The 15,302-nt window shown below is 40.3% G+C and overlaps 1 protein-coding gene across 1 annotated transcript in view; it reads right to left on the bottom strand.

Moving 5' to 3' along the window:
- SACS (sacsin molecular chaperone) overlaps positions 1-15,302 on the bottom strand; it is a 97,748-nt gene that overhangs the window by 76,152 nt on the left and 6,294 nt on the right. The window contains exon 2 of the mRNA XM_074860029.1: positions 4,775-4,982. The gene's annotated coding sequence lies outside the window, so the exon portion shown is untranslated. The remainder of the gene's footprint in view (positions 1-4,774; positions 4,983-15,302) is intronic.

Below are 15,302 nucleotides of genomic sequence, written 5' to 3'. Positions count from 1 at the left end.
CCCTACTTAAATTATCCTGCAGTTCTGTGATCCCATGATCCTCCATGTCCATTCTCTTGAAAATGTGTCCCTCCAGTCCATTAAAATTCTGGGCAGACATCACAGCAACGGGTCCACTTCCCTCCTGCCGTGCATGCAGAGCCACTTCTTACTGTAACTTGTACCTGTTTGCAGTACAACCTCAGCACTGTAGCTGCACTTCAGCAAGGTGGCTGAAACAGCTTTCTTTGGAAGCTGAGTAGGATAAGCATCTTCATCCCTCCTTATGAGTAGTTCTTGATTAAAAGCAAAACAAATGAAAAAAACCCTGCACTTTTACTTTCACATAAGCAAACAGGTCAAAAAAGAATGATGAGACCCCCTTTATCTCTCCATTAGGAAGCTTAAATTGGAATCTGGGATATCTGCCTTGAAGACCCACATGTAGGATCATTTCCATAAAATACTCTAGAAGACAATGAAAAACTCTATGAGTAGTATGTGAGCGTACATTTGTATGTGATGTTTTCAGATTGCCTCAAGGATGGTTCTGGTCATGGCTAAAGAGTTTTATTCCCAGACCAAATGGATTGTTCATAATTTTTTTAAAAACTGGAATCAAGAAGTTGGACTAGATGATCATTGTATGTCCCTTACAACATAACCATTCTATTCTAAGTACTTCAAGTGTTGTTCTTCACGCTCGTGGTTTAGGTATTTTTGAGGGAAAAAAAAAAAAAACCACAACCAGAATGCAATGAAGAAAACAAGAAATATTAAATTATATAAGCATAAAACCACATTATTTTTTTTTGACTCCACAAAGCCAGTATCACAGGAAGAGAGAAAGAATTGCATCATTACTGCCTGAGGAAGGGTGAATCACAGAATCATTCAGGTTGGAAAAGACCCTTGGGATCATCGAGTCCAACCATCAGCCCTACTCTACAAAGTTCTCCCCTACACCATATCCCCCAGCATCTCATCTAAACGACCCTTAAACACATCCAGGGATGGTGACTCCACCACCTCCCTGGGCAGCCTATTCCACTGTCTGACCACTCTTTCTGGGAAAATTTTTTTCCTAACGTCCAGTCTAAACCTCCCCTGTTGCAGTTTAAAGCCATTCCCTCTTGTTCTGTCACTAATCAACCTCTCTGCAATGTCCTTTCAGGTAGTTGCAGAGAGTGATGAGGTCTCCCCTCAGCCTTCTCTTCCTCAAACTGAACAGTCCCAGTGAAAGAGCACGTCCCTCAAACTGGGATGGAAAATCTCTTCTGTTGGGACTGTGTGTCACTGAAAGGACTGAAAATTATATATACACAATGAATATAGGCAGCAATTACCCAGAATGAATGTTCATACAGTATGTTTTTAAAGTCCAGGCACGTTTATACCAGCACTGTCATCGGTCACAGCATCGTTTAATTTCTTGCTAACCCGCCCTTGCCCTCGGCTGTACCGGCGCGCAGAGCTCTGCTGCCCGGCTCGGGGGGCTGCTCCCCGCCCTTCCGCCACCGGAGGGCGCCCCAGCCCCGCCAGCAGCCCGGCGGCCCGGCGGCACGGCGGCGCGGGGCGGGGCGCGGGGCCGGGCGCGGCCCCTCCCGGGACACAGGGCAGGGCAGGGCCGCGCCCTCGGGCCCGCCGGGCAACAGCGGCCTGTGGGGGCTGGAGCGAGACACTTCCTCAGACCTGGGGGGTCTAAAATTAAGCACCCAACGATGAGACTGGGTTTGTTGCTTTTTCTCCTCCTCAACGAACGCATTCCCATCGGAATGCTGCGGGGTAGCATCCAGCAGAGAGCGGAGTCTGCTCGTAGCTTGTCCACAGAAGTGTGTCATTGTGTTTGGAGCTCTGTTACATGAGAAGGTATTTAAAAGAATGGTATTTGCAGACTCCTGCCTCGTGGTCTCATCTTTGCAGTTATATGGCCTGTTTCAAAGACTGAAGCTGTATATGTTGTTCTTTTAATAGAAAGTTTAAAAAGACTAACAAAACTAGAGCTAGAAAAAATGGCATTGACCAAATACTCAGAATAATTCAGAAAAACATTCTGTCTCTGATCACAGAATCACAGAATCAGAATCACAGAATCATTCAGGTTGGAAAAGACCCCCCCCTACTCTACAGTAAAGTTCTCCCCTACACCACATCCCCCAGCATCTCATCTAAACGACCCTTAAACACATCCACCACCTCCCTGGGCAGCCTATTCCACTGTCTGACCACTCTTTCTGGGAAAAATTTTTTCCTAATGTCCAGTCTGAACCTCCCCTGTTGGAGCTTAAAGCTGTTCCCCCTTGTTCTGTCATTAATCACCTGTGAGAAGAGACCAGCACCAACCTCTCTGCAATGTCCTTTCAGGTAGTTGCAGAGAGTGATGAGGTGTCCCTTTAGCCTTCTCCTCCTCAAACTAAACAGTCCCAGCTCCTTCAATCACTCCTTATAAGATTTCCTATAAGATCAATGAGACCTCAAATAAACCCAATTACTGTTACTTCTCTCCAAAGTTACTTTTAAAATTATAATGGAAGTGCAAACGTCTTGGTGTCTTCTTTTCACGCAGTACTTGCCATATGCTTTCACTGAAGCATATTCTGAGCTGCATTTTGGTAGGCATCCAGATGACTTCAGGCATGGGTGTGCTCCAGCTGAATTGTCAATATGAATAATGATTCACAGTAGTGAAAGCGACATACATCTGTGCAATATTCATCAACAGGAAAGGCCAGTGCGGGTAGCAGCATATTAGCCACCCTGTTAGTTTTAGTCAATGCTGCATCTCAACAGTTGTCACGCATCTTTTTTAAAAAAAATTTTAAAAGTCATGTGAGACACCAACTCGTTGCAAATTAATCACCATCGCAGAAGGGAATGGCGAGGAACAGGTTGGCCTAGTTGTACAGTTAGAAAGAACCAGGGGCTAAATTTGGTAAGACTGTGCCCTAGCCTTAATCCAACAAAGCATGCATTTAATTTTAAGTTCATAAGCAATTCATTGACATCAGTATGGTTCTTCTCATGTTTGAAATTAAGCACCTGTAAAAATGCCATACAGGATTGGACCTCTCCCTTCAATACCCTCATAGTGTTCACACAATAGTGGCCTTTGTAGAGTCTGAAAATCTGGTTCCTCAGCTTCCTTTGTTTGCAGTGATACTGCATAATATGAGAAGCAGGTCATTTTGGGTCCAGTCCTACTGTGAGCTCTATTTAGGCAGATGTCAAAGCCATAAAGAGTCTCTATAGCCTAAGCCTCTTAAAGCCTGTTTGCACCAACTGCAGTGATGAATCCAGGTGCCTGTTGCATTCTTCCCCCATCAAACTGAGTCTCAAACCACGGCAAAACAACTTCAGTCTGGTAATTCAAGATCACTGCTGCATCAGGGGAACAGCTTTAGCTTGCATAGAACTTATGCAGTGCCTTGTCGTGACAAAATGCCCTGTTTACTGACAGCCTCCAAAATTCTGTAAGTGACTTCTGATTAAGACTCTATGAGAATGTGTGAGTCCAGTAGACTTAAATGTTTTCTTTCCTGAGCGTCCTAAAAATCTTGCTTAATTCCCCAATAGAAAATGTTCTGTAAGTATATAGCATTGTTACAAAGTGAAACTGCTGAATTAGCCTGAATATGAATGTACAATGCCCCAGTAACATACCTCAGTGACGTACTGCAATACAGAAAGCAGAGTGCATGTATTTGCATGCAGCTAGTTATAAACGCTTATGCTTTAGCACTAGATGACCTAGGGGGGAAATGAAGTAACCTTGTAAGTGGCTGATTAGAAGGGGAAAATGTTATCCTGTCATTAAAGAGTGACTGAAGAGGGGAATAAATTTCCAGACCAAAGACATGAACTAGAAGAATTTGAATTACTTTCTGATGCTAAGTATATCAGGCATTTGGACAGTGGCCATCACTGCAAAACTACCGTGTGGTGAGCCAGGAGTCATGTTCATCGTGTAACTGTCACCACGGAGGAGTGGGTGAGGAGTGCCCTTCCCAAAAGGCACTAGCACGCCAGTTCATGGACTCATGTTGGAGCTCAGTCACGCAGTAAGTTATAAGCTGTATGAAGTGCCAGCTTGATGCCTCACAGTAGTGCCCTTAACCGTGGCACCAGCTTTTTGTTTTGACATCAAAGAGACAGGAAAAGTATTTGTGTGCATGTGCATTCCTACAAGCATTAAATTCCACTTACAGAAAATAGAAACTGACCCTTAAAAGGGCTATTGCAGAGAGTAGAGCAAAAATTTCAGACGCAGATGCATTGAGTCTGGCTGCTTTGTACTTAAACACTTCATTTAAAGATTTGAAAATTGTTACTGTCTAGTGGGTCTTTCTAATGTGAATGGAAAGTGCAACAGAGGGCTTATATACAACCACAAATTGGGGTTTTGAAGACTAGCCTTTTCTAAAAATCTTAGCAATCATGTAGAAAGAATTTGAACAAACCCATATGTTTACATCAGCTTTGAAGAGAGGAAAGCAGATGAAAACTTTCTTCATAGGACACACATTTCTACTTGTTGTTAAACTATTTATGATCACACATATTTGTATAGAAGGTTGGTTTTTTTTCATATTTTGTTGTCTTACCTTACAATGGTTGGTACCAGAATTCCTATAGAAATGGGGAAACTATATGGTTTAAAATGTATATAACAGCAAAAATTCATTCATGGAAACACATGAAATGATGTAAATAGGTACAGAGGGCATGGCTGAATGTGTGTAGCACACAAACATCACCACTGCTGTTGCGTTTGGGTATCAACGTGTTTCTCACCCACCACTTTATTTGCTCTTTTTCTCCTTCTCTTCCATAACATGTAGACAGTGGTTCCAACACCCAGGTTCTGCCATAGGGTACAGAAGGTGCATTCTGTCCTTTCTCTTCACCTTCTGCACACCTTTGAGGGAGTGACCCTCTGCTGCCTTATCACTGAAAGCGTAGGACTTCCTTCTCCAAAACAGACATGTCCAGAAATGCTCCATTATCTGCAAAAAGCAACAAGTCCCTGAATATGTTTTTTCATTTCATTGATATTAATCCAAATCTCACCACCGCACTACAAATTACAGCAGAATTTTGCCTTTGCTGGCTTTGAAGCAATAAGGGAAAACATGTGCATAATCATTAACATCTGTGAATTTACACATTTCGAGGCGCGTTTTTAAATTAATGTGCTCTCTGAAGATGTGATTAGTTGAGTAGGCATAAATCCTACAGCTATATTGAAGTCTGAGGTGCAAATAACAGTAAAGCTTTGGCTTCAAATGCTAACGAGACTTTTCATAAAATATTCTACATCGGGCAGTGGCTTTATCATAAAAGCTTTTAGGAGAAGCTACAGACCATTATGCTAAAAGTAGTACAGATCAGAAATAAATACATAGACAGTATTTGTAGGAAGAGGTAATAAAGACCATATCTGGATAATATAGACCATATTACCTCTATTCATAAACTTTACCTTGCTTATGTCCTTAAATAGTCACTGCTACTGTAGCACTAAAGGAAGACACTGCTCACAGGCAGGATTCTCAGTTTGAAATGTCCCGTCATTTTCCTCTTTAATACACTCAAGAGATTTTAAAACATCTAGCAGTTCATCAGTAACCCACCCATGATGTAGCAGACATTTTATTTTTTGGAATAAACATTGCACATTCCAAAATGCCTAATGAATCTACTCTGTGCCTCTGCATATTGAATAGGGGGGCTGCACAGAAGTGCTTGTTCCCAGCATCCAGCAAATGGCTCTAGACAATAGTGGAACTATTCCAACCATTTCCCCATCACCCTATTTAAAAACTGTTCCCGCACACTGAGAACCATTTGAACATTTTAATCTTGCTAAATCTTTAGGCCCATAGAGGACAGATTTGCATCTAAGCACTGGAGTTAGCATTGTAAAGGTTGGAGGTTTTTTTTTTATTTTTTGTGGCTCTGCCTGAAGCACACCTAACTGCCAAGGTGCTTCATCTTCTGCATCCAGCAGCCTGGCTGGCCAGGCTGGGCATCTCTTTGGGTTCACTGTAGCTCCAGCCTGGCTCACATCCCTAGGTGTCCTTCCTATGGAAACCAGGGATCTTGGGAGAGATGGCTGGCATGCAGATGGGTTTCACCCCAAAATGTGATCCAGACGTGGCCTTTGTTCACATCTTGAGTAAGAAACTCAGATGTTTCCCAGGTTATGGTGTCTAGACATAGGCTTAGTGCTTCTGGGACAATAATTTATGTTTTCCTGCACATAGGTTTCTCATCTGCATACTGGAGGTATTAATGCAATCATTCTGCTGTCCGTGTTAGTTGCTATCAGTTTGGAGTAAGAACAGTCTCCTGACTTCCTTGTTGAGAGTTAAGACATGAACACCCTAATTTCTGTTTAGATCTCCAGTCGGTATTACAATAAATACATGCACAATAATTTGTTGCAAAGTGTTAGGGCATCTATATAGAGCATATCATACTATCAGAAATCAAAAGAGCAGATAAAATAGAAGTTTAATCTCTCAAGGATATGTAATGCATGCTTCTCTGCTACACACCTGACTGTGGTGATGACTACGATGCCACACACCACATAAATCCAGAATGGTTATAAAAAAATGTATGTTGCACCACCTGTTCTCATCCAGATTCTTTTCTTTTTTTTAACTAAAACAACTGCAAGTGAGATGCAGACTTTCAAGCCAAAGAAACACTTCAGGCAGTGTCCAATTTCAAAGGGTTCATATTAAAATTGTATGAAGAGAAATCCAACAGGAATAACTTTGGGAATTCAAAAGCATAAAAACTGGCAGTTTCAAATTCCATACTGGAAGATGACCTATTTTTAGAGACAAATGAGAGTTTCTGCTTCACTTTAAACCTGTTCTATTTCTGGAGCTCCAGCCAGCTGCCTTCCCAATAAAAATGAATAATAATAATAACTACAACATGTGAACATTGGCCTTCTCACAAGAGCTTGCAACTTTAAAAAAACATTGCTGACAGTCATTTTCTGTTGCTGCAGCGATCGCATCCACAGCCACACTCACCTTAAGTGAAGGTATGTTAAACTTTTGGCAGCAAATTTTGAGTTAGGAATTATTTTAGGTAAATAAATGCAATGCAAGCTATGAGAAAAAGAATGCGTATCTGGACACCTGTTTTTCATTTATAATATTAGATTAAGTTCATCTTATCCTCAAGGCAGGAAAAGCATCATCTGAATCCATCTGTGAGAACTTGAATAAATGATAACTTATGCAAGAATGCAGAAATTCCCTTTCAACTAGAAGTAAGCAAAATGGGTCAAATTATTGATTAACTTGACCTGCCTCCCATTCCACAATGTGAACTGATGCTTATTCATTTAGACAACTCATCTCAGCACCCTTTTGAATACAGGAGTCCTGACTGTTTGAACTGGTAGTAGCCTCCCAGTTACTATGTGAATGTTGTTTGCAAAGCTTAATACTTACTGGGCCAGAAGGAAAAGCGACAAAACACAGTGGGTTTTAATGCTGTAAACAGGAGGACTCTGTGGCCATCTAAAGTATAAAGTCTTTTCTACCTGGGAATTCTCTGACTTGGTGACTCTTGTAGCATGTACTCGATATGTGATTTGTTTTCTCAGCAAGCAGACGAGAACTGAACTGTGTGCTGGCCAGGGCCAGATGAGACCTCCCTGATCACTTGCTGTGTGTAAGGGGCATACAGGCCATGAGCTCCTTCCATGATGATAAATGAAGATTTGGAATATATACAAAATACAGCATCATAGTCTTTAACTGTGGGAAACACCTTATCCGCTACCCTTAGGAAGCACATTTGGCTTTGCATTCAGAAAGGCTTTATTACAACTGAAGCAATGAGGCGTGTATAAAAGAAGATGCAAGGAGTGGGTTCCAGGTTACCACACACATATGTGCATGAAGACACACATGTACATGCACATTTTTCATCTTTCACTATATGAACAGCAAAAAGTTATTTCCTTCAGCTAACATACAGCATCTATATTATGCTGATGCCTCTAATTTATGGCTGATGAATGTGTCTTCAACCAGGAAGTTCTGGCAAAAATAAGTAAATACATATATGAATACTTCCAAATTAATGTTTTGCCTAAAAGTATAATAAATTACAGTCTTAAAACAACAGTGGAGAAGTAGAATATCATGATTGCTACATCACTGTGTAATGATTTTTTCAACAAAGGGTTACAGCTTTCAAGTAAAAAATCATTGTTATGCAAGATAACACAATTTTCTCCAAAAATAATAATTAAAATAATAATTAAGGCAAATCCATCTTTATGCATATATTTCCTTAAATAGTTGCATTTGTGCAGAAAACATTATTTCTGTTCATGCACAAAAATATCCTTAAATAAACAAAAAGGAGCAGGAGTCCAAATGGCAAATATAAAACATTTCTGTACTAATAATCTGTTTGTGCTTCACTGTGTTTGCAACTACACTAATCCTTTTTTTCCTCACTAGTTTCTGTACTGTTAATTGCCAGTACAGCCACTCATTTTTATTACAGAAATCTAAACTATGAAACAAGAGAAATATAATAGTTAATCAAATACTATACAAATAGAAGCACTTGCATCATGGCCTTAAGGGCATTGGCTGATTTTGGATTGGAGGTTTATCTTGCACATCATATTATATAGTGTAAAATTTGAATATCAATAATGAGTGAGAGATTTAGGTAATACCAAAGCAACTTCAGCAGCATCTCAAGTGGCTTATTTTTGCAAACCAGCTGCATGTAAGGCCACTATTTTTTTTTTATTTATACATCCTAATCTTACCTAGATGTCTTCCTGACTTACCCAGTTCTAAGCATTTGTTCCAATTCCTTTCTTTGGGAATATATCAAAGTGAGAAGCCAAATAGAACTTCTGACAAGCATAAGTCAGCGAGACTGTTTTCAGAGAGAAACCCTTAAATGGGTTCATTATTTCATCTAAAGTAAAATTTGCAGCTGCTAGGAGCTGGCTGAAGACCTTCCAAATTTTTACTTTTTGTTGTGGATCTTTAGATATCATTGTTTTTGTAGATATCTGCCCAACATGTCTTGACAGCTACTTGATCTCATGTTATCTGATAAGAAAATGCAGAATAATTTACTGTTATTAATAATAAACTCTCTTAAGTGCTACTTTGCAAACGGAGAAGCAAAGCACACTCGCATGAAATGAGCAATGTATGAGTATGCCCCGACAAGTTTACCATCTAATACTGGGAGCCTTAGAAAGAGAAGAACATGAGCTCTTCTTATGCCCCAAAACAGAGAATACAAGCAAGACAAGAAACCAGGCAACTGCTGTGGGAAAGAAGAGTGGAGATTAAAAATACTGGGAGGAAGGCTGCTGTAACAAACAGGTTTTAAGAATGGTTATAAAAGGAAAAAAAAGTTTACTGTTTCTTCTGTACTTTTTGTACTTATCTTGTATCCCAAGATAAACTCTAGTCCTTATGACTTCACTCAAGCTGGTTCTGGGGAAGGAAAGATAAAAGGGTGCTGGGCTTTGCAGCACGTGCTGTGCTCAGCCCTAGGGACCTCTACTCTGAGCTCTTTCAAACCATGCATGCGACCTGGCTGGCTGGCTGGCTGCTCAAGGCTGTCTTGACATTGTGCTTCCAGGCACCCACAGGGCTGGGAGCATCCTCTGAGGTGCACACTGGTCTAGGAATATGGATATAATAATAAAAGAGGTGAAATAAAATTTAAAAGAAATGTAGCCATGAAAAAGTCAAAAGCAAACTGAGTCCACCACTCTTCCTACAGCTGTGCAGAGGTCTGTGGGCATGTCTACATACTTTGGTACCAAGGATTGCACATCTGCCATGCCCCTCTCGCAAGCCTGGCAAAACATGAAGCCATCTGTACTAACAGAGCCCTGAATTTAAGGTAATAAATTTTGCTGGGAAGCGGTATTAAGTAGCTCATACTACACTAGCATGTTTGCATGGATGTTAGTCCAAGCCCTTGTCTTGCAAGTTTGGAGATGCAAGTGCCCACGCTTACCCATATAGACACAGCATAAAGGTCTGTATTTTTCCATTCTCCATATCTATATGTAGATACATTCCTCTTCAGTCTCTCAGAGCTATTTTTCCAATGAATTTAACATAGCAAGCTCTAAGATAAAGCCTTAGCCTTTTTCTTTTTCATTAAAACAAATTCTCTCATGATGAATATGGATATAAACCTGCAAACTATTATTTCTTTCTCTAGTCTTTATGGATGAAATTCAGTTCTGGCACAGATGGCTGTATATATCATCCTGTACTAGATGAAAAGATTGCAGGAAAAGGGTCTGCAGGACCTTGTGTTCAAAGCTGATCATAGACTTAATAGAAAGGTCTCAGCTCCACTGCTTAGCTCACTGCACGGTGCTTCAGCCTCAAGCAGTGATATTTGGGGTGAGTGTTTCTATGAAGCCAAGGATCCCCGCAGCTATGCTGCGTGCCTGGCAGGCTGAAGCAGCAGACATGAAGGTCTAAGTCTGCAAATGCTAAACTGCAGGCTGCTCTCCCCTAAACTCCCTGTGCTGTACCTCTAACATTGCTGCAGGACTATTTGCCATCTGTGTGCTCCCTGACACGTTGTTCCTTGGACTTCAGTAACACTGCTCTCAGGAGCAGAAGCTTACAGTTATTAGGGGCTTTTATGATACAATATTTCAATCTCTACATGGATTAAGGTGACTAAAGGGAAGTAAGAAGGGTGTTTGCTGCAATGCCACTTCAGCCATGAGGTTCCTGCAATTCAACACTAAGGAAGTTTATCAAATCCACTGTTAATACACTGCAGTACTGAGTCCCAAGCTAAGACAGATGGAATGAAATAACTTGTGATTGTGAAGCACATTTCCAAATGAAGCTTTAAGTGCCTAATTATTTGCCTTAAGATTACATCTAAACATTTTTTACAGATCTCAAACACTTTGAACTTTAAAACTTTACAATAGCATAATTGATTTCAATCTTTCCTGAGCACTTATCTGGTATATGAAACTAGATACTTTATATTGTGATTCAGCCCTCAGGCTTTAAGAATTGTAAATGCAGTTCCTTTGAAAAATAAAATATAAAATCAAATACAATATCTCTAATGACAGTATTAGACTTCTCAGTTTATGGTTTTCTTACTGTGATTAATATACAGCTCCTGTGCTTGAGGTAAAAGGAGCCCACAATTGTGACAAGAACATTTGTCCAACATAACATGAAGCAGTATTATTAGTTGAGTTAATGAAAAATCATACTGGCAAGGGCACTAACTCAGCTATGCAGGGCTGTTTATAATACACTTCAATAGGATCTTCAGCACTTCTGTCATGTCTATGTCATTTTAATACCCATCAATGTCAAACTGCAGAAGAGTGAAATTCTTGGAGCACCGCTAGGGAGCGATGCCACATGAATGTTTAGGTGCTGGGGCACAAATCAAATTCATAACCCAACATTAGATGTTGCAGTGTCTGCACTACCTGGTCGAGTATGAAGCATCTACAAATGGGATCTTCACATGGCAGCGCACTGACTGCGTAGCCAAATACACACACCGGCAGGAAATGTGGGGAGAAGGGCAGGTCCCAGTGTATTCCTTGGGGGCCTGGGGGCGCAGCACCCGGCTACAGAATCTGCTCACCGACAGCTCCAACTCAGACCCAGCCAGCACAGCCTTAAATGTCTCCTTGATGTGCCATCTCAAAACCACTGTGAAACCTCAAAAAAATCCACCAAACGAAGCCTTCTGCACAATAACAGGGCAACGGAGCACTCCTCCAAGAATCACGAGAGCTTTTCAATTACTTCTTTCTGTGTGGTATTTAAGTATGTCCCTCACGCCGTGGCCCTATCTCACAGTATTGAAGTAAAGCATACACCTCTGCTGAAGAGCATACCCAAGTCTCCAACAGAGTAATGACTTTAGCAAAAAAACCCTGTAGGTGATGATACACAGCTTTTGCAAAATAAAGCTGTTATGTATTTATGTGTTTATGCTTTCTGTAAATGCTGCTATTATGCCCACTTTGTACAGTTTTGTATCATGTCATAAAATTACTTATGCACTCCTTAGGAGGTGTGAAACCCATTTTCCAAGTCTCTGTCAGTCCAAGGGCATTTGAACACACTCATCTCACAGCAGAAGTCTTACCCCCAGACTACACATCTTGTGAATGAGGTGTTCCCATGATCAGTACCAAAAATGTATATGGATGCCCTTTTATGAAAAAGCAATCGTTTGAGTTTCATGAGAATGTTGGATTGGATTATCCCATCTTTCGAGCAAAAGGATTAAAAGCTGGAATGGGCATACTGGGCCAGACTCACTGCTTCACCTATCATCAGCGAAGCAGAGGAGGAAACTTTGGGAATCTCGTTACAGCTCTCTGACTCTCTGCCTAAATTTAGCCTATTTAGGGATGCCTGGAAACTGGCTCACTCTTGCCAGAGAACAACCATCTCTCATGAGATCCTCTACAATGGCAGGGCTGGCTATAATGAGGGCATAAGTGGGGTGGCTGGAAAACAAAAGGCTTAGTTCACCCTTTTCCCACTATTTTTTGGTGGAGGGATGTTAAGCTGCTTTCACCAAATACTGCTTCTCCACTCATCCAGGAATTTCAAAGGTGGGAAGGCAGTAGGAGCACTCAGGTGAATTCCTCCAGGGCTCACTTGGCCCATGCTGGCACAAGTAGGTGTAATTTCAATCTCAAGGATCAGCAGAGGTGAAGTGGGGAAAGGATGTCTCTTCTGCTTTTAAGGCAGGAAAAAACATAAATTACAAACTGAATGTAATGTCTACAAAAAGCTAGCTCAGATATCTTCACACAATGTCCATGTTGCAGACCTTAAAGCTGTGCCTTAAAACTGATTGAAAATGGAGACAATGCATGCCTCATAAGAAGCAATGGAAGCCAAGCCTAAAAAATATGCTGAAACACTTTTTTGTTTGTTTGTTTTCTCCACATTTTTCTTTTTTTCTATATTACTTATTTTATGGTTGCATCACCAGATGCCAGTCAAGAGTGGGATGAAAGGATACAAAAATAAAGCTGCAGTTTATGCATTTGAGGACTCAGGTGCCACTCTTAACATGAGATGTTGTAGTTCTGACTACAAAGCATCTCACATGCTTTAGGACACAGAAAATAAACAGCACCAAGCACAAACACTATGAAGACTAATTTTAGCCCTTAGCCTCTTATTTCACTGTTTTGAACTGGAACATGAACTGCAGCAAAAATTCCTGAGTGCTATATTCAATCTCCATCTCAAATACTTGGCCATTTCTCTATGTTATATGACACTCTCCAACCTGTCATGTAATGCTATCACTCAAAACCATTTATAACTTGTTAACAAGGTGGTGAAAGGGAGCTGAATATTTTCCCAGAATGGTAGTTACATGTTTTAATAAAGATTAATATCTTCATCATTTTAAGGACACAGCAAATAATGGGGCAAAACAGCTCTCTTTGACATCTGGAAAGAAGTTCATTTGCTAGAAGGTGGTGCAAAATTCATGCATAAATTATTTTAACAAAAATTAGGCTGACAATTGACAGCACCAAGAAATATGCCCCAGGTTTCTTGATAATTTCATAGCTATCATTATTATAATAGAGAGAATATTGCAGGACAAACTCAGTGAGAGCTAGAGAAAACTCAAGCCAGGGAAGAATAAACTACTGTGGTCTTGACACAGATTTTTTTCTAGGGAATGTATGTTGCTTAGTTTCTGAAGGGAAATCCAATTATGATTTTTATAACTCTCACAGATTTTTTTTTTTTGCAGAAAGTGGGTCATCTGTAGCAGATTGTGGTGCATAAAGCACTCAGTTTTCACCTTTTCTTGACAAAACCTGTTCTCCAGGCTTCACAGACCATTTACACATGCTCCCCTCTTTCCTCTTGGTATACAGGGAGCTTTCTGCAGGGAGCGGAAGAAACCAGCTCCAGCCATAGGGACAATACCAATGAGGTGGCTCCTCCATGCACCAGAGTCCCACATCTGGACCATGGTGGGACACAGACTTGAAGTTTGGATTTCCCAGATCCCCTCGTAATTTTTGTTTATATTTTTGTACATAACAATGTTATCTCTTCTTAGATCAGGTCTCCTACTATTTCATCTTCCTTTTGGGAAAGTGATCCAAATTGTGCTATTCAGTGATCAGATTAATATAATGTCAGTGACTGAAGAAGGTAGATTTGGTATGTCTTAGCGAACTACCGCAAATGCAAGTCCTGTCACCATGTATAAAAACTTGTAACAAAAGGAAAGATGGAATTAAAAAATCTGTGAAGTGTAATGAGAAAAAATATAAGGTGTAATGAAAAAATATAATGAATGTTAACTTCATCTCTGCAGTCCAGGTAGGAAAAAGTAATCCTTAAGAGCTTAGCAATGCATCTATAAAAGACTCAATCTTGAAGCCCTGAATAAGAAGAAATTTGGCATCTGCGTCAACATTTGCAGAATCAAAGTTCACATTGAAATGTTTCCCTCTTTCAGCTTTTCAGTTTTCTTTTTTTCTTTCAGCCCTCCTTTCCCATGCACCCACCACCACCACACAGTCTCTTTTTTCCTTGTTTGTTGCCAGAATGCAGAAGAGGTCTTTAAGGATTTTTTTCCCAGCCCCATCTGATGAAAAAACATCAAACTGAGTGATATGCAAATAAAAATGTCATCTGGTTTCACATGTTTTAAAGTGCCTGACTTTTTGTGTTTATAATTTTTAAAATTACTTAATTTTAAAACCTCAGACTTTAAAGGATACCTTCATTATGCCCTGAAAACTAGCACAAAGGCAAAGGATAAAGAAAACAGGTTTTTAAATGAACATTTATTACATTTTTTTTTCTCTGACAAGCTTTTACAAAAGCAGCTGCAATAGTGAAATAGTTAATCAGCTGTATGATACTTAACCCTTTGGATGTCAACTTTAATCTACATTTTTAAAAGGAATGAACATTTTTTGTGCACTTGCCCTACTTGCCTCCCTGGTTATGCTTTTGGGATAAGTACATTCTCCTCTCCTCAGCTGGCCACCACGTGAAAGCTCTGTGCTATCATTTTGCATGTGTTTTGCTGCTAGTTATGCTGCTGTCCCAGAACGATAAGTGAAAAAAGTTATGACCACTGAGTCACTGGCGCTCCTGTGTCCAAAAATGCAATCTGTGGGAGAAAAATTATTGAGGTATCACCTGCTGGTACAACTGGGCACTATAAAAAATAAACCAGGGTTTTGAGGTTTGTGTCCATAACATTCGCTGAAGTAAAATCTTGAGATGACA

The sequence above is a fragment of the Strix uralensis genome, chromosome 2 (genome assembly GCF_047716275.1).
Source record: "Strix uralensis isolate ZFMK-TIS-50842 chromosome 2, bStrUra1, whole genome shotgun sequence".
NCBI lineage: Eukaryota > Metazoa > Chordata > Aves > Strigiformes > Strigidae > Strix > Strix uralensis.
Note: the sequence above shows the minus strand (reverse complement) of the source record. Positions and strands in the feature narration are given on the sequence as shown.